This window comes from Schistocerca serialis, chromosome 2, assembly GCF_023864345.2.
Source record: "Schistocerca serialis cubense isolate TAMUIC-IGC-003099 chromosome 2, iqSchSeri2.2, whole genome shotgun sequence".
Taxonomy (NCBI): domain Eukaryota; kingdom Metazoa; phylum Arthropoda; class Insecta; order Orthoptera; family Acrididae; genus Schistocerca; species Schistocerca serialis.
The window spans coordinates 504,446,682-504,466,344 of NC_064639.1; the positions used below are offsets into that span (position 1 = coordinate 504,446,682).

The 19,663-nt window shown below is 42.9% G+C and overlaps 1 protein-coding gene and 1 pseudogene across 1 annotated transcript in view; one reads left to right on the plus strand and one right to left on the minus strand.

Annotated features, from left to right (window-relative positions):
- LOC126457466 (hemolymph lipopolysaccharide-binding protein-like) overlaps positions 1–19,663 on the minus strand; it is a 91,549-nt gene that overhangs the window by 9,860 nt on the left and 62,026 nt on the right. The window lies entirely within an intron of this gene.
- Positions 6,026–6,143, plus strand: LOC126459732 (5S ribosomal RNA; annotated as a pseudogene).

A 19,663-nucleotide genomic window follows, 5' to 3' on the forward strand; every position in this document is an offset into this window, starting at 1 on the left:
TGTTCTCTAAAGCACATGGCCATTACAGTTACCAGGCCAATGTACAATATTTTTAAGAAAATATTTTTATAGTATCACTTCAGAATGCTCATGAATTAATTCCTTCATTTCTGTGACTCAATATTAAAGTGATTCAATCACTCAGGTGTTTATTCATTCATTCATTATGTTCCTTAGATCCAGTCATTATGGGCAACCTTGAGGGATGTGGAATGACTTAAAGAATACATAAATAGCTAAAAGTGAAACTTGAACACAATGATTTAGCACTACATTGGTCTGCAGTATATGAGCTTAAACAATTTAGATTTAACATAGTAAAATTGCCACTAAAATATCAAATTGAAAACAACAACAAAAAAATGAACTGCTTCTTCATGAGGTGCATTACATAGCTATCTTATAATCTTTGAATTTAAATAACCTAACACAATTTTATAATTATCTTCTGAATATTATAGATTCCTAATTTCTAGCTTGATGCTTAATACCACATACTGAACCCTGCACTAAGAGACAAAGTACAGATTTAGACAGTTCAGGATGAAATAAGAACAATATGGAAAAGATAGACTGATGGTCACCACTTAGAGGAGGTGATAAGTCACAGACATGCATAATGAAAAAGACGAGAAATATTTTGTAAGTAGAAAACACACACACGCATCCACACAAGCACAATTCACACACATACATGGCCCCTGTTGTCTTCAGGTACTAAGGGCTGACTGCAACTGTATCTGAGGTAAACAGAAATTTTACATCCCACTTTGCTTGGGTATGTAGTGGGGGTAAGGAAGCGGCATGGGGTGGAGAGGAAGAGGAATAGCAGAATAGGGGTGGGGGAAGTCACTAGTGCTGGCTGCAAGGATGTTATGGAGACATGATAGAATTTCCGTATCAGATCAGTAGGCTGTGCTGGGAGAGGGGGCAGAGAGGAGAGGAGGGGGGGGGGGGGGGGGGAAGGGGAGAGGAGGGAAGTAGAGAAGGAAAAAGGGTGATGTAGGTGTCTGGGCAAAATAGAATGCATGTGTAGTACTTGAATTGGACAGGGAGGGGGGAGAGCATAGGCATTTAGAGGAAAGGGACTAGTGGAGTTTGGAACTTGGCTCTTTTGGGAACAAAGGATATTTTGCAGGGAGAGTTCCCACTTTTCCCACCTGTACAATTCAGAAAAGCTGACTTTGGTGGGAAGAATTCACATGGCACAGGCTGTGAAGCAGTCACTGAAGTGAAGTACATTGCACTGAGCAACATGCTCAGTAACTGGGTTGTCCAGCTGTCTCTTGGCCAGTTGGGAGGTGCCGTTCATTCAGACAGACAGCCTGTTATCTGTCATAGGACAGATCTTGCATCAGAGTCTATTGCAGGGATATGATCCCTTCCTACTCCATCCCTGTTCCGAAGCCCATATCTCATAGCTGATATCCCTACAGTAGATGAAACTGCAAGACCTGTCCCATATATCCTCCCATGTCTCCTATACCAGTCCTGTCACAGGCATCTCCTACCCCATCAAAGTAAGGGCTGCCTGAGAGAGCAGCTATGTGATTTAGCAACTTAGCTGCAACCGCTGTGTTGCATTCCACGTGGCTAACAAGCTGTCTGTCTGAATGAATGACTGTCACGAAACTGTGCCAAGAGACAGGTGGCCCACCCATTTACTAAGCATGCTAACAAACATGATATGCATCACTTCAATGACTGCTTCACATCCTATGCCATCTGGATTCTTCTCACCAACACCAGTGTTTTTAAACTGCACATATGGGAACTTTATCTGTAACATATCCTTTCTTCCCATAATCCCCCATTTCCAAACCCTTGCTAGCTCCTGTCCTTAACCTTCCTATCCCCTTCCCTGTTTTTATTCCTGATTCCAGTACTACAGACATCTTCTACCCTCCAACACACCTACATAGTCATGTTTCCTCCTCAATGTCTCTCCTCTCCCCTTTCCCCCTTCCCTTCCCCTCTCATGTCACTGCACAACCCCACAAGTAGCACTAGCATTTTCCCCCATCCCTAACGTGCTATTCTTCCACCTCTCTGCTCCACAGCTCTTTTGTATTCTGACTACATATCCCAACGAAAATTGCTCTGTACCTCTGATGTGATTGTGTGGATGCTAGCACCCACAGAAATGTGTGTGAGTTGTGGTTGTGTGAATGTGTGAGAGTTTTCTATTTCGTATGAGACGAATGTGTCCAGAAACTGAAATATTTCGAGCATTCTTTTCAATGTGCCTACCTTTATCTCAGTGCCTCCTCTATGTTGTGGGTAGCGATCTATCCTTTCCTTACTGAATTTATGGATTTAAATACATATCTAGGCTATGCCTGGTGTGGTTCAGTTTGGGCTCTTGAGTAGTATGCTGGTACCATCAGCAGGCATTTTGAATGGTTTTAATGAGAGTGGTAAATCAGTTATGCAAATCAGGAATAACCAAAGCTTGTGAGCCTCCAAATTTTTGCTCCCCCATACTGAGGTAAATTTATTGAATATGATTCTTTCATGAATTTAAGTCTGTCAATGATGAGATCACTGGAGACAGTGAATGAGCTTAAAGTGGACAAGGAAAGGGAAGGATATTGATTATTATTTTAAAATAAATAATTTTCCTTAATTGATTTACGACACTACAGAAAAATGGGCTTGACTGCCACTGCTCCTATAAGAGTCCAGTGTTTAACCACCAAAGTTACCACTTCATGAAAAGTGAATTGAGAAGCAGGTAAAAAATTAGGTTCAGAAAAATTTTAATTATTTGCTATTGTAACCCACACTGTCAAACTTTCTTTTAAATGACTGGAATTCACGTAAGGAATCTATAATAAAAGAAACATGGACAAAAAATTTCTGGTTTCCAGTGACCTAATAACTTCTCTTATCTGCTTAATCGTTGTTTATTTGAAACAAATGGTGATGCAACCAGTGTGTACTGGAATAAATCTAATGGAAACAAATTTGCTTATTTATTAAAATGTCCAGTGTTTACTGACACTACAACATAGTGACAACTTAATTTGTTATTAAATAAGTCTCTGTTTGTTACACAGCTGTTATCTTCGAATTCAATTTCAGTCATATCCCTGTTTTCATCTGTTCATTGTTTAACAATGCTGTCGTTGTTTTTGCTTTATTAGTGGAATGTTTTACTTTTAATTATAGTTTGTGTATGTGTGGTTTTTTTCATATTATATATTACAGTACTGTTGATCATAGAATTTGGTACTAGACTTCTAATTGTCTGCAGAATTAGCTAGCTTTTTCTATGCTAGGCACAAGATACATTATTTCACTATGCTATCCATCCATTGCCCTTGATTCTGTTTAATTTTGTTTTTAATTGGTTTATGGAATACCAAGGATCATGGCACAATAGGATTATGCCAGAAAAAGAGTTAATGATTTCACCTTTCATTTAGGGCTGTACTGAGGCCATGGTGAGATAGGCCCCCACCGAGGGCACAGGCACAGAGGTGATGGGAAAAAAAGAAGATTTAAGAATTACTCAGGAGATATACATTTGTTCTCCTACACCTCCTATTATTCATCTTCCTATCTTCTGCCTCTGAGAAGAAGCCTTTTCCTCAGCCTGAGATGTAAATGTACACTTTTGTGATATTTCATCCAAGTAGCATAATAAAGAAATCACTCCCAAAGAGGTATCACACGGGTTATGTGTCAACAATGTACATAGTTTGATTCAGCTGTCACCTACACAGCTAGCTCATGTTCAACAGTAGAGTATTTGCTGCTATTTCACTAGGTATCACAGGATATCAAGGTTGGGAAGCAGAAGCTGAAACAGATGTGCTATTTGAGAGAAGGCTTCTGATTTATTTCCAGTTTCTGCTAACAAGGACTGGAGTGAATCTGTTTAAGCTGGGCTGCTTCAAAGTTTTTAATAAAAGAGTAAATGAAATGGGAAACAGATTTCAAATGTAACGTACCATTTCATCTCACTTTAACTTACTGTAAAGGATGCCTTAGATGAAAGGTCTGTACCTTATTTTGCAAAATTCAAAATTAATGCAGATTTTGTTGATAAGAATACCATAGCAGAAATATTGATACAGCTGCGTTAGGTAATGAAATACCATAGCGGGAATATTGATACTGCTGAACTAGTTAATGATGCACTAGCTTCTAAATTCTAGTACAAAGAGCACATGAAACACAGATACAGCTTCCCATTTTGATGTTTTGTATAATTTTTTTATAAGTATGGGATATGAGACGATTATTCAAACATCAAAATAGCTTTGAGGGTATTTATGATAATTCTAGTGATGGTAGCACACAGTTTCAGCAAATTAACTACTTAAAATCAAGATGGTCAAATTCAATTATCCTGTCAACAGAATATAGTAGAGAAGCTAGATTTGACTTCAGTACCATAATCAACAAGCTTACTTTGCTCAAAGCAAGGAAACAGAAAGTAACATTACATTAAAAACTCAGTTCTTGGAGAGGAATGTGTTTTGAACACTAAATTATAGCCCCTTTTCTTTTAATTTGAATTAATAATTTATGCACATTAATAATTCCTGTGAAGCAAATAAAATCTATTCTTTATTATTTATCACACTGCAATACTGTAGCTGCCATAAGAAATAAGATATAGATTTGTTTTTCTTTCAATTTTTTTTAGCAGTTTTATATGATTTGTAATATTTACTACAATGAAAAATTATTTATGCTGTGTGATATTATTCACTTATATATCTCATTTAAGTAACGTATTTCAGTAATGCACCATTTTTACAGACCTTGCCTTACAAATTACAAAATTTGCTAAAAATTTGTAGAAATTTTCAGAAAAAGGGGGGGGGGGGGGAGGGGCATACAGGTAGCTATGGCAGTCCTGCCAAGCATGCTAGATCGCCTTTGTACAGCCCTGCTTTCATTATCTGTGCAGACACTATTGTTGATTTTCTGTCAGATAGTTCTTGAAGGACACAGTGCAACAGCCATTAGCAGTTGCTTTTAGACCCAACAACCTATAACAATTTAGATGTACAATGATTTATCTGACCATAATGATCAAATATTAACAGTAAAATATACTGACCAGTTAGCTACAGATAATAAGAGAAATAATCTATCACCAAATCATAAACAATGATTCAATTGTGGAATTTAGAGAGAAATTTTAGGAAGAACCTTGGGAAGAGTTTTACAAAGTAAGTGGTATACCTGGAAAATTTAACACCTTAACATATCAGTACAGCAATTTGAGTTTTATTTTCCCCTGATACTGAACAGAAGGAGGGATAAAGGAGGGATCGTTTCTGAATAAGTATGTTGTCCCAAGATCAGAGAGCCCATCTTAATCCAGTAACCAACTGCAGTCAAGAGTTGAAACTCCACTGCCACACAGGCCATTTGAATCATTCCACCTCCTATTAGTTTACTTGGACTGCAGACATGGGAACTTGCTGTCTCTAACATATCCCCCGTTTCACACCCTCCTGGACTTAGGCTTCAATAACAACCCCCCTTCTGTTTTTCAGTAATTTAAATTCATTACTTATTCAATTAATTTATTTTTAGTTTCATGTTCCTCTCTCTCTCTTTTTATTCATGGTCTTCTCCCTCTTTTTCCCTTTTTCACATGCTTCTTCATTGATTTATTCATCCTACATTTCATTTCCCTTCCTCTTTAATCCACATTTATTTCTCTCCATGTCCCACCTCTCATCTCTAAAAAAGGTTCTTATGAATGTACAGTCTCTGGCCTCCTACTCTCTCTCCCGGATTTCTTCCTATTTATCTTTGCCCCTCAACCTTGAGTCACAGTGTGCCATTACCCCCACCTCCCCCCCCCCTCCCTCCCCCCACCCACACCTTCCACAACCTCTCCCAACCCCTTCCCAACCCATTCCCAGCATTCACTAATGAACTTCACTTTCCTCCTAGAAGTAAGAACATTTAAGCTTCATAAGGTAGGATCAGTGTTTTCTACTTCAAGTTTTTCTTTTGGGAACACAACAAATTACACCTCCTGAAAGTAAGTGATGCTAACAGCCTTGCCACAGTGGTAGCACTGGTTCCCATCAGATCACCGAAGATAAGCATTGTCGGGCTGGGCTAGCACTTGGATGGGTGACCATCCGGTCTGCCAAGAACTGTTGGCAAGTGGGGTGCACTCGGCTCTTGTGAGGCAAATTGAGGAGCTACTTGACTGAGAAGTAGCAGCTCCATTCTCGTAAACTGACATACGTGCAATACAGCAGTGTGCTGACCACATGCCCCTCCATATCCGCATTAAAGGATGACTGTGGGTTGAGGATGACACAATGGCCGGTCGGTACCATTAGGCCTTCCAAGGCCTGTCCAAACACAGTTTAGTTTAGTTTAGAAAGTAAGTGATGGCCAGCCACTCTCCTTGTAATAACAAATTGTTTAACTAACCATGAGTATCATATAATGGTAGCATATAATGGCAAAAAATATGTTACCCAACTAGGTTTAATCATAAAAGAAAAATAATAACAGTTTTTAACCATAAAAATTATAGACATAGCTTCATCAATCTAAAATAGGTAGTGGTATATGGAAGATGATACCAAATCATTAGCCAAACTGCAATGATACTTTACAACCAACATCTGTGATCACATCTGTATAGTCCTAATTGAATGATCCTATGAAATATTTAAAACTATCTATGAGCAAATAGTAAAAACAAGTTGCAGTTTCCACCTGCAGGCTTCACTCTGCCAGTATCTTGCATTTATTAAGTTGGATCATATCTAATATACTACATTTGCATACATATAAAACTAAGAGACTGTCATATATGTGGAACATCTTATAATAATATTAATAATAAGATACTTTATGTAGGAACTAACTCGCTTAAATTTAATTTTGCTCTGTATGACTGTTGGCAAAATTTTGGAAATAACAATGGACACATTTTTTTGACCAAACTAATTGCCAAGAAGTATTTATATTCACTAACCCGATATACAGTATTTATTGTGTGATCTTGTTCCATGATTGAAAAAAACTGATATATTATTCACAACAAATTTCAGCAAGGAATGAATACATTGAGAAGCTATACTTAGGGTACTCATTTCTTTGAATGGGTTCATGATGACGCTCTTGAATTCACATCACAAATGAGTCATATTACATACCTTAGAGCTGAAAATCACAGAGCAGGACAAATTTGGAATCAAATAACAGAATGCCCTTTTTAATAGTAATTGAATACATAAAAAATCTACTCACCAAGCAGTGGCAGAACACACTCTTATAAAAGAAGATTATATTTTTTATATGTGCATGTTCTACCGCCACTTAGTAAGTAGATTTTTTTATCTATCCAGTCACATTATAATACTCTTTTTTGTTGGATACAAAAGTGACACAGTAACCATCGTAAAAAAAATGCAAAGATACATTTTCACAGTGTCACAGAACATGGTTACAGGCTAATACCAAAGAGTTATAAGCTGGTGACAGCACTGGAATGGGAACTGCTGGGTGGCTGGATTGGGCAGGTCTTGCAACTGGGTCTTCCACATGGATATGATCCCTGTGGCAAAGGGGTTGGATTGGGAGTGGCATAGGGATGGACTAGGATATTGTGGAAGTTGGGTGGATGATGGTACACCACTTTAGGAGGGATGAGAAGAATCTTGGGTAGGATGTCCCTCACATCAGGGCATGAGCAAAGCCCAGACAAAGGATGTGGTTCTGCTGTTCCAGTCTGGTGTGATATTGTGTAACAAAGGGGGCACTCCCTTGTAGCTGGTTCTTGGGTGTGGTTGGAGGATTGGGGATGTGGGTAGAAGTGTGGAGAAGAGCAGCACATTTTGTATTATTGAGAAATAGTAGAGAGAGTTTCATGCACATGATAGAGGAGCTGGGGGTGGACATCATTAAAACAAAGGCAGGATCTCCTCACAAAATTTCAATCACGACCTTTCTCCTCCAAATACAAAAATATTTTGATGATGCCAGCCTACATAGGGAGAAATGATCACAATAAAATAAAGGAAATCAGAGCTTGCAAAGAAAGATACATTTGTCCGTGGTTTTTTTTTTTTTTTTTTTTTTTTTTTTTTTTTAAAGTATGTGTGTGTGTGTGTGTGTGTGTGTGTGTGCTATTTGAGAATTTGAGTAGAATAATAGTGAATTATTGTTAAAATGGTTTGATGAACCCTTTCCCAGGCACTTAAGTGTGATTTGCTGAGTATCCATGTGGATGTAGGTGTAGACGTACATAGAAATAGCACGAGAGATCTGTTTGCAGACTAGATCTGAGGATAGTGTCTGTCTGTGAAGGCTCTGGTGAAACCTTCAGTATACTGGCTAATAGAGTTCTTGTCACTGTATATATGCCATCCCCAATTGGCCAGACTGTAAATGAGGCTGTCATTCCTTCAACACCCAAAAATCCCTCTCATACAGTCTGGCCACCCAGGAATGGTGTATCTACAGTGACAAGAACCCCTTGCCCATTATACTGAAGGTCTAACCAAGGCCTTCAAAGACAGGCACTACCCCTTGACCTAGTACGTAAACAGTTCTCCCATGCCTTTTCCCCACACACCCCAATCCCTTCACCATTCCCAAGATACAGCTACAAAGGAGTTCCCCCTTCATCACACAATAACATGCTGCACTGGAACAACTGAACCACATTCTTTGTCAGGGCTTTTATTACTAATCATCACACCCTAAATTATGAATGTCCTACCTAAGTTTCTTCCTACACATCCTACAGTGGTGCACTGTCTCCCACTCAACCTTAACATCATCTTAGTCCATTGTTATGCTACTCTCAGTCCCAGCCCTTTTGCCACATGTATCATGTTCCTGTGGCAGATCCAATTGCACAACCTGCCCAGTCCACTCACCCAGCACTTCAGATTCCAGTCCTGTCACAGGAATGTCCTACCCCATCAGGGTCCAGGCCACCTATGAAAGCAGCCATGTCATGTTCCAGTTCTGCTGCAATCATTGAAGAACTTTTTATACTGGTGTAGTTACCAACCAGCTGTCCACCAGAGTGAATAGCCATTGCCAAACTGTGTCCCAGAGCATAGTAGACCACCGTGTTCCACAACATACAGATGAACATAACACGGTTGAGTTCAATGACTGCTCCACAAACTAGGCCATGTGTATCCTCACCTCAACAAGCAGATTTTCTGAACTGCGCTGATGAGAGTTATTCTGACAAACATTCTCTGCTCCCGAAATTACCATGACCTCAACCTACAGTAACCTACTGTCTCCATATCCTCCACCAAACAGCTTCCACACCCTCTGTCTTATCACCTTGTCCCTTTTCATGTCCTCTCACCTTCATTTAGTGCTGCCCTCTGCCAGTGCTCCTGCCCATCTTTCCTCTCCCTGGTCCTCCCTTTTCCCATTCCCTGTTTGCAGCCCTCACAACCCACAGCTTCTCAACACAGCACCCGGTGGCATTCTTGTCATGCCTCCATTTAGTCCCTGCATGATCCTCCAGACAGCATTCTGCTCTCCCTGCTCCTTTACGCTGGTTACATCCACATGACAGATGCATTCCAGTCTGAGCTGCTGGAGATGGTGGTCATGTGTGCTTGAGGTGTGCTTGCTTATGAGAATGAATGCATATATATATATATATATATATATATATATATATATATATATATCGGTCTTTAAATATGTCTGCTTGTGTCTGTATATGTGTGGATGGATATGTGTGTGTGTGCGAGTGTATACCCGTCCTTTTTTTCCCCCTAAGGTAAGTCTTTCCGCTTCCGGGATTGGAATGACTCCTTACCCTCTCCCTTAAAACCCACATCCTTTCGTCTTTCCCTCTCCTTCCCTCTTTCCTGATGAGGCAACAGTTTGTTGCGAAAGCTTGAATTTTGTGTGTATGTTTGTGTTTGTTTGTGTGTCTGTCGACCTGCCAGCACTTTCATTTGGTAAGTCACATCATCTTTGTTTTTTTATATATATATATATATATATATATATATATATATATATATATATATATATATATATCTGTGTGTGTGTGTGTGTGTGTGTGTGTGTGTGTGTGTGTGTGTGTGCATTTGTTTTCTTTCCTAAAGGAGACTTTTATCAAAAGCTAAATGTGTAACAGTCTTTTTGTTGTGTCTGTCTGCCACTCATTGTGTCATCTTCACAGTGAGCAGTAATCTATCTTTTTCCTTATATTGCTGTAATTAATGTATGTGTGTCATAAGGCAATGAAATTCTGATTCTGATTTTTTTCAATACTTCCATTTTGTTGAGGTGAGTATAACTTCCAAGTTTATTTAGATGCCTTTTAGCAAGAGAATTTTTATTTATATCCCATTGTTTTACTTTAAACATTTTCCTATCTTCCTAAACCGATTTTCTAATATAGTTATTAAAGTCTCTATCTGGGAACAATAGATGTTTTGTTTTCAAAAAATAAACAGTTCAGAAATGTGAAAAATCATCTTAAGACAACAAAAAATTACCTTTTCCACACAAGTAAATAATAATTACTGTACACCTGCAGTACTTCAAGCAACCTTGGTGTTCGTTGGATGAGATTCATGACGTATGCTGTGGATAGAAATTGTTACATTCATTTGTTCCAATCTGTAGTTTGATCAGTGCTATTTCCATTTAGTACCTATGCTCTGATAAAGAGACATTTTGATGTGCTCTTTTTACATGGCACATTTTAATTAAATTGCTGTCACCATTTGTTCAGCTCTTTTCTGTTACACAACATTCTATATAGCTATCTTTTGAGGCTGCTTGTAACTACAGTTTCCAGGCTGTCAGCAGTTGTGAAAACTGAGATGTCCACATTTTCAGTCTGAACATAGCCTTTGCCTAAGGTTTGAGTAACAGAAAATAAAATAAAGTTAATATTTTATACATATAAAACATTCTCTGAAACTATGTCATACCACCATTCTCCATTGAAATCTTTTAATTCAATATCTCCCACTCCAATTTCTTCTAATCTACTGCACCATCAATCATTACACCTGTATACTGATTTGATTTTATATATTTTACTAATCAGTCCCTCCAAATATAATGCGTTTTGTGGGACCATAATCTTGATAGGTATCAAAGATCTTCTTGATCAATTGTTAATTTGTGTCATTCTATACAACAAATACTGTCATGTCAACAACTGATGTAGCACACAAACAGGAGTCAGTAAATAGGGTAGAATACTGCAGTTCTTGGTTGAACATATTGATGAAAACTTGATTTGGTAGAAGCATATTACTGAGCTTCTCAAACAATTAAGTTCTGCTACTTTTGATCTGCATATAATTCCTATCTCAGAACAAAAAAATCAACCTCCTGACAAATTCTGCATATTTACACTCAATAAGTCATAAACTATACATCTTGCCATTGGTAGCGTGGCTTGCATGCCTCAATAATATAGGTAGCCACACCATAGTTGCAACCACAAAGGAGGGGTATATGCTGAGAGCCTAGACAAATTTGTGGTTGTTGAAGGGGGGAAGCAACCTTTTCAACAGGTGCAGAGCAACAGTTTGGATTATTGGCTGATCTGACCTTGTAACATGAACCAAAATGGCTTGCTGTGCTGGTACTCCGAATGGTTGAAAGCAAATGGAAACTACAGCTGTAATTTTTCCCAATAGTATGCGGCTGTTCTATATGATTAAATGACAATGGTGTCCTCTTAGGTAAAATATTCTGGCGTTAAAAATAGTCCCCCACTCGGTACTCGTGAGCAGCAGAGACTACCCAGGAGGTTTTTGACATCAAGAGCAACAATATTGGTGTTCTGTGGATCTGAGTGTGGAATGTCAGATCCCTTAATTGGACAGGTAGATTACAAAATGACAAAAAAGAAAATGGAAATGTTGACTTAGATATAGTGGAAATTAGTGAAGTTCAGTGGCAGGAGTAACAGGACCACTGGTCAGGTGAATACAAGATTATGAATGTGGGTAAACCATCATTAACAGTGTAGTGAACATGTTATTGATAGCCAAGACAGATGCAAAGTCCACACTGACTTCAGTGGTACAAGTTTATAAGCACTCTAGCTCTGCAGATGATGAAGTGATTGAAGAAATATATGATGAGATAGAAGAAATGATTCAGATAGTTAACCCTCAAGTAGGCACACTGTTTTTCATAACATGGCAGGCACATAGCAAAAGTTGTACACATGTAAGGAACAGCTGTCTTTATGTTAGCAAGGTAAACATAGGTAAGTTTAATAAAACAACAATAAACTAAACAGACATTATATGGGCTAAAACATTCTTGAATTAAACAACAACAACATTAACTTTCATTATATCACTCTGTTGGCAGGTGTTATCCCACACTAATGTCCCACTTGAAGAATTAACAATGCATGAGATCCCAGCCAATCATTTATTCAATTACTAATTATCTCATAGATAACTGCCTCATTGTGGGATTGTGCTGCTAGCTTGTAAGCTGGGTCATTTTCTTGCATGAACCACAAATTTTTTGTCAACCAGCTAACTGTTTATTTTATATTTCTGTTTCTCACCTGCATGCATAACAACACAATTTGTCACTGTGTTAGCTGAAGCAATAATGAAGGTGTGGCGCCAATGAGGTTGACACCAGTATCGATCTGAGCAACATCTTTGAACTAAGCAAAACATTATCTTTGTGTAGTTCCGTGATTCAGTTCTTTGTAAGCCTTACTTGTGTAAAGAGGTGAATAAATGAACTCCTGATTATAAGGTGTTGTTTGGTAAATCTCACCCGAGCATCCACCTCACTGGTGACCCCGAGTTGTAATGTCTTCCGTTTTCACCGTTTTACTGTGTCCGCGGCCTCCGCATCAGTTATTTTTGCATGTATTACATCAACACAACATTCAAACAATGGCTTCGGCCCAACACCTAACGCCAGATTTTGTGATCGACATGCATCGTATTGCAGGCGATGTACACCCGCCAGAACTGCATCACGATGCCTCTCACTCATCGATTACGCCAATTTTGCCGGACATTTTCGTGCCTGCAACAATAAGTGAAGGTAGGAGTGTGCATGACTCCGGCTATCAGATGCCTTTGTTCCCACCACATGTCCCATCCCTCATCAATGGTGCAGTTACCTCTTACGGATCTCCGTGCAGTGCGGGATCAATGCTGATTTCTGAAAATGCTTCATTGGATAACCTACCACCACCAGGACAATGGTTTGCCACACCACAATCCGTGCAGTACCACGTGGATTCCAGCCACGTGGCCAGAACTGCTTTGTTCTCAGGTCAACCTCCTCAGCATCCGACCACACCCGCGCCTGCCTCAGTTCAGCATCTGCACTTGGCTTCCTCCTTCAATACCTCGGCCTGGAACAGGAACAATGGCTTTTTATCTGTGCCCGATCTCCATCTCCATCCTACTGCTACACCTCAGTGTTTTGTGCCACGACATTCACCTTATCTGCACACCGTTTTGAGTGAAGTGACCATGAACAGTTAACATTCACACATTCCTCCCTACATTCGACATCATATTCCTCACTGTGCTTCTGGACAGTCCGCACCTCCACAGCCTCCCTGCAACACAGGTGGCTCCGACTTTGGTCACACGTCAAGTTTTGCATGGAATGGCACGTGTTTTCAAACTTTGAACTTTTTCTCACCTGTCGCCCCCGCGCCAGCTCCAGTCGAGCTTCCGCTCCCATTCTCAGCACATCTCAGTGCTTCATCCACATTGGTCTTCAGCGACATGTCAATCCAAACACACCCGCAAGGTGTTGAACTTCCACAACCGCAATTGACAGATTATGGTGCCTCACCCGTGTCGGCCTTCCGTGTTGTGACGGATCGTGCTCAACCACAACACGTCATCTTCACGCTGCCACCCACCCAGCCATCGTCGCCACATACCCTGGAGACACACTCTCCTGGAATACTGCAGCAACAACATCTCATTTCAGGTAGTGCCCAGATGAATTCAACTGACCCTGTTCATCCAAACATTCCACAACACTTACTGAAGATGCCGCCGTTCAATACTGACAGGGCAACAACTGGGTTCAAAACTGTGGACGAAGTGTTCGACCATTTCAAACTCGACGAGTCAACCAGGTTTCTGTGCCTTATCACCCACCTGGACGACCAGGGGGACTTGATTGCTGACCTGGTCAATGCCTCGGACTCATCTATCTGGTACACTTAAGCCAAAAAGACAGTTCCACGTCAGCTTGCACGCTCAACTGAGGCAGCAATACGGCAAGTGCTGCACGTCAAGCAACTAGGCAACGACAAACATTCCCAGCTCTGGAGACAGCTACGTGCCCTGGTCAGTGCCGATCTGCTCTCTGACACAGCCTTCCTCGTCATCTGGTCAGATAAACTATCACCTCACATCCGCTTTGCTGTGTCTCAAAGGTCTCCCAAACCTGTCCAGCAAAGAATGACAATTGCTGACAAGCTACACGATGCATCACTGCTCTATTTCGCCAGTCACTGCCTACCTCACAAGTCTCAGGTTCAGGCTCATCGTCCTGCGGCTGGACACAGCCGGTGCCATACTGTGCCAACCGTTCTGCTCGCTCCGGGAAGCTGTAATCAAGCAACTGGGACGTCACCGGGTCCACCTATGGTCACGCCCCCTCCTGCAACCGAACCTGCTGCAGCCTCTGAACATCGGCCTCCACCAGTGGCAACGAACGTTCCACAAGAAATGCAACCACACTACCTGTACTGTTACTTCAACACACGGTTTAGTGAGGTGGGACGGAACTGCAAACCACCCTGCTGGTTCCCAAATGCAAATCACAGGTAGGTCCGGGTGCCGCCTCCTGCACACAACATGACAGCTCCATTCTGTCCAGGAACAATCGGATAATTATGGATGACTTTATATTAAAGACATTTCATCGGGATACTTTTTCCTAGTGGACACAGGTGCTGAAGTTTCGCTGCTGCCTACGTCCTTAGTGTCATTGAACATCCACCTTCATCACACTTCACTGCAAGCTGTGAATTTTACTAAACTACAATGCTGGGGTTCAACCTCCCACATCATCTCATTCTCCACAAACTGCAAACTTGAGTGAAATTTTTTAGTGTGCGAAATTGACGAACCTATACTAGGCATTGACTTCTTGCGACACCACAAACTTTCACAGGACCTAGTGCGACACACCTTATATCATCACCTGTCCAAAACTCAATCCCCCTGTGCTCTGTAGAGCAAACCCCCCCGTGACATGTTGGTCTGGGCTAATCTCATCCGTACATGCTTGGCACTGTCGACGACGTTACAAGAAACAACGCACAAGTGCCTTGTCGAGCTTGCAAACGTCACTTGCCTACGCAAGGAAAACTTCGAGCTCTCCCTCCAGCTCCACGAAACACAGCTCCACCTATCTGACGCAGGAAAGGAATTACAGACACTGCAGCAAGGACAAAGCGAGGTCAGTAAGTGTGCCGAATCTGGTTGTAGTACCAGCAATCGAGCCTCCATGTGTTTACCTCCCGCTACCAATCGTAACTGTGCTGTCAAGTCTACCATAACGTGTACTGACAGTTCCACAGGACCACACCCCCCTAACATGGCAGCATTTGACACTCGGCTGGACATGAGTGCACATGCACGACGAGCATGTGTTCCCATACTGATGGCTCCTATCCCTCCCATTGCGGACAGCACCACAAACTATGCAACTTCGTCTCCTGCAAGCCACCGTGCGACCGCCACTGACAATCGACCGCCACTGACAACACAAACAGTGCACTCACGCCTAGCGATTCAGCCGCGACCGTGCTGCCACAGGCCACGCCCTCGGACAATGGACTCACTAACGCCTCATGAGCTCTACCAAGCTCACCCGAACACAGTGCCACTGCTTCGGGCCGGCGGCCATCTTGTCACGTTGACTCCTGGGACACTTCGCCGCCTCGGCTCCCTTCAGATCCGCCAAGTGGCTCCGAACACCACGACCTCGCCTCGCCTGCCCCGCCCGCCTCACATTGTAAACAAACTGCCTCCCGTACTGCTGGCAACATTTCTGTCTCTGTCGTCACCAGCAGCACAGTTCACAAGCTTCGCCTCACGCCAGGCCCCCTGATCTCCAGTAAACCATGTCGACATTATCCCGAGCGTCTCTCTGACCTTAAAAAGCAGATTTCAGAACTTCTAAGCTCCGGCATCATCGAATCCTCTGCCAGCAGCTGGTCTATGCCCATTCATATGACATCCAAGAAAGACGGGTCCTGGCACATGTACGGAGACTACCGTCGACCTACTCCATACCCAACATTGCCGACTTTACCAGTTCCCTTGCAGGTGCGACCACGTTCTCTGTCATTGATTGCAAACGAGCCTACCACCAGATCCCCATGGCTCCTGAAGACATCAAGAAGACAGCAGTCACCACCCTGATTGGGTTATTTCAGTTTTGATTCATGCACTTTGGTCTGAAAAACGCAACCCAAAGCTGGCAATGCTTCATCAATGAAGTGCTATTCGGACTAAAATTCTGCTTTGCATATCTTGATGACATTCTTGTGTTCAGCTTATCCGTCGAGGACTACATTCAACATGTGCAAACTGTTATGGACACTCTTGCAGCAGCCGCCATTGAGACCAAACAGGACAAATTGCACCTACATCAACCCGCTGTCACTTTTCTTGGTTTTCGGGTTTCTGCCGATGGCATTTCACTGCCCCCTGAGAAAGTACAAACAATACTAAACCTACCCAGACCTTCATCATTCAAAGAGCTCCAGGGGATGGTTAATTATTATCACCGACATCTACCTCAGGCTGCGGAGATTCAGGCTTCACTGATGGACGCCTTGGCAGGCACCAAGACATCTGGATCTCGGCTGGTTCCATGGACGCCTACTGTGACTGATTCTTTCACTGCTATCAAAAATCTTCTTGCTGAGGCCTGCACCATCACACAACCTCATCCCAATGCGCAGCTTTTCATCACCACAGACGTGAGCGATACTGCCATCGGCGCTGTCCTTAGCCAGACAGTCGATGGCCAAACTTCGCCTCTGCAGTTCTTCTCACGCAAGTTCACCAATGCACAACGGAAATATTCCGTGTTTGACAGGGAGTTTCTCGCACTCTACAAAGCAATCAAGCATTTTAAGACCGACGTTGAGGGACGCCCTTTCACTGTTTCAACAGGCCACAAACCCCTGGCTGCGGCCATTTCAAACCCGTCAGCTGACTGCCTCCTCGCCGTTTCAGATACATGGACTTCATACCTCAGTTCACCACCGTTGTCAGACACATAAAGGGTGCTGACAATATAGTTGCTGATTTCCTTTCATGAGTCGACGCCGTTCATTCACTGTTAGACCTCTCTGAACTGCCTAACCTCCAACCCGCTGACGAGGACACACAAAACGTGATTTCAGACACTTTGTCCGCACCACCTTCCCTGGCATTGCTGGTGAGATCCGGTGCGACGACAGTACGGGCACGTTACGCCCCCTCATCCCAACCATGCTCCGTCAAGATGTCTTCAACACACTGCATAATTTAGCCCACCCCAGTGTTCGTGCGTCCACCCGCCTCGTTGCGGATCGCTTTGTGTGGAGAAATGTCAATAAGGACTGCCATCAATGGGCACGCTCCTGCGTCAGTTGTCAACACTGCAAAGTACACAAGCACACTTCAGGCCCCCTCGGCGCCTCTTCGATCCCTCCTGGGGGTGTCCAGCATATTCACATTGACATTGTCGGCCCACTCTCCCCCTCTGACGGCTTTCGTTATGTTCTCTTGTCTATCGACCAAACAACTCGCTGGGTCGAGGCTGTTTCCCTCCCCAATATCACGGTAGAAACTGTTTGCTTGAGCTTTTGTCGAGTCATGGGTATCGTGTTTCGAATGTCCAGCTATCATCATGACTGACCAGGGCAGACAATTTGAGTTGGCCCTGTTCAACGAGATTTGTAACATTTGCGGCATCTGACGCATCCATACCACAGCATATCACCCGCAAAGTAACGTGCAATTGAGCTCTGGCACCGCACTTTCAAGGCGGTTCTTCAATGCCATGACTCTCTGTGGACGGAGGCCCTTCACCTTCTGCTACTTGGCATTCGTGTGATCTATAAGGAAGACCTCAAAGGCACAATAGCCGAGTTTGTATACGGCCAGAACATTGTTCTCCCTGGCGAACTTGTGAGACCTTCCACTTCTCTCCCTCAGTCTGACTTACCTTCCTTAGTGGACAGTGTCAGACGCCAGTTCATCTACCTCCACATCCCTCCACCTGCCAGCCATTCCATCCCTAAGGTTCATGTCCCAAAATCTCTGAACAATTGCGAGTACATAATGCTCCGAGATGACACTGTCTGTGCTCCCCTCCAACCCCCATATACTGGCCCATACCGAGTTCTCCAGCGCTCAGCCAACACCTATGACATCCAGATAAAAGATTCAGCTGTTACAGTCTCTCTCAACAGACTTAAGCCTACTCATGTCGAGCCCACTTCTACCCCCCTTCAGGCCACGACCACGCTACTCACTGTCATGGCTCAGGACGCTCTGACCACTCCCTCCACATTGGACTTACTCACTCAATCAAATGGCTTCCATCTCCAATTGTCGAGCTCTTCTCTGATCTATTCCTCTACTCTGGTCTCACGCACTCCATCGAGTGATCACATGCTCCCCACGTTGAGCTTACCTACTATCACGCCCTCGCAGCGAGCCCTTCTCCACTCCCTTCGACCTCTCGCCCATCACCTGCCTCACCCTGTCGAGGTTTCTCATGCCCCCCATCTTGAACATGCCCTCACTCAAGGTGTTTGTGCCTGTCCCCCTGGACATAATCCACTAAATCTCTATAATACTATGCGATGACACACTGTTCGTCATGTGTTTCCCTTCATCCGGTGCTCATGACACAACCTCCACCATTCCCTGCCACCTGGTGAAATGTGTTCCCCTCCTGCCCGACGTCGACCTGGACATGCTTTGTGTGTTCACCACGCCCACCGGAGACATCGTCGTTGTGGCTCCGTTCCTCCCACAAACCACTGGCTTACCTGATGCCGCACGACCAGCACGCCCAGTACGACGCCCGGTGTGCTTCAACAACTTCCAGGTTCAGTGGCCAGACCTTCCTTCACAACATCTACCCACACAGCTCCCCGCCGACGCTCTCGAGCTGACCGTGATCCGGCTCATGCGGACCACCCATGCTGACACCATAGTCAACCCTCCCCCCCCCCCTCCCCGATCTCTCAGGAGTACTTCGTACTGCGGGGAGGGGGGGGAATGGGGGGGGGGGGGGCTATGTGGTGCCAATGAGGTCAACACCAGTATCGATCTGAGCATCATCTTTGAACTAAGCAAAACATTATCTTTATGTAGTTCCACCATTCAGTTCTTTGTAAGCCTTACTTGTGTAAAGAGGTGAATAAATGAACTCCTAAGTATAAGGTGGTGTTTGGTGTATCTCACCCGAGCATCCACCTCAAAGGAATAGGTATGGGCTAGCAATTCTTAAACAAGAATGGAATGGTGTAAAACAATTTTATTTTTGGCTGGTGCACTTTATACATAGGTGCATTTGCTCAAGGGTTAAGGGAGATGAAAATTTACTTGTGAAGGAGGACTGGAGCTTGATAGTAAGAAAAGGAAAAGAAGGAAAAATAATAACTGAATATGGACTGGGGGGG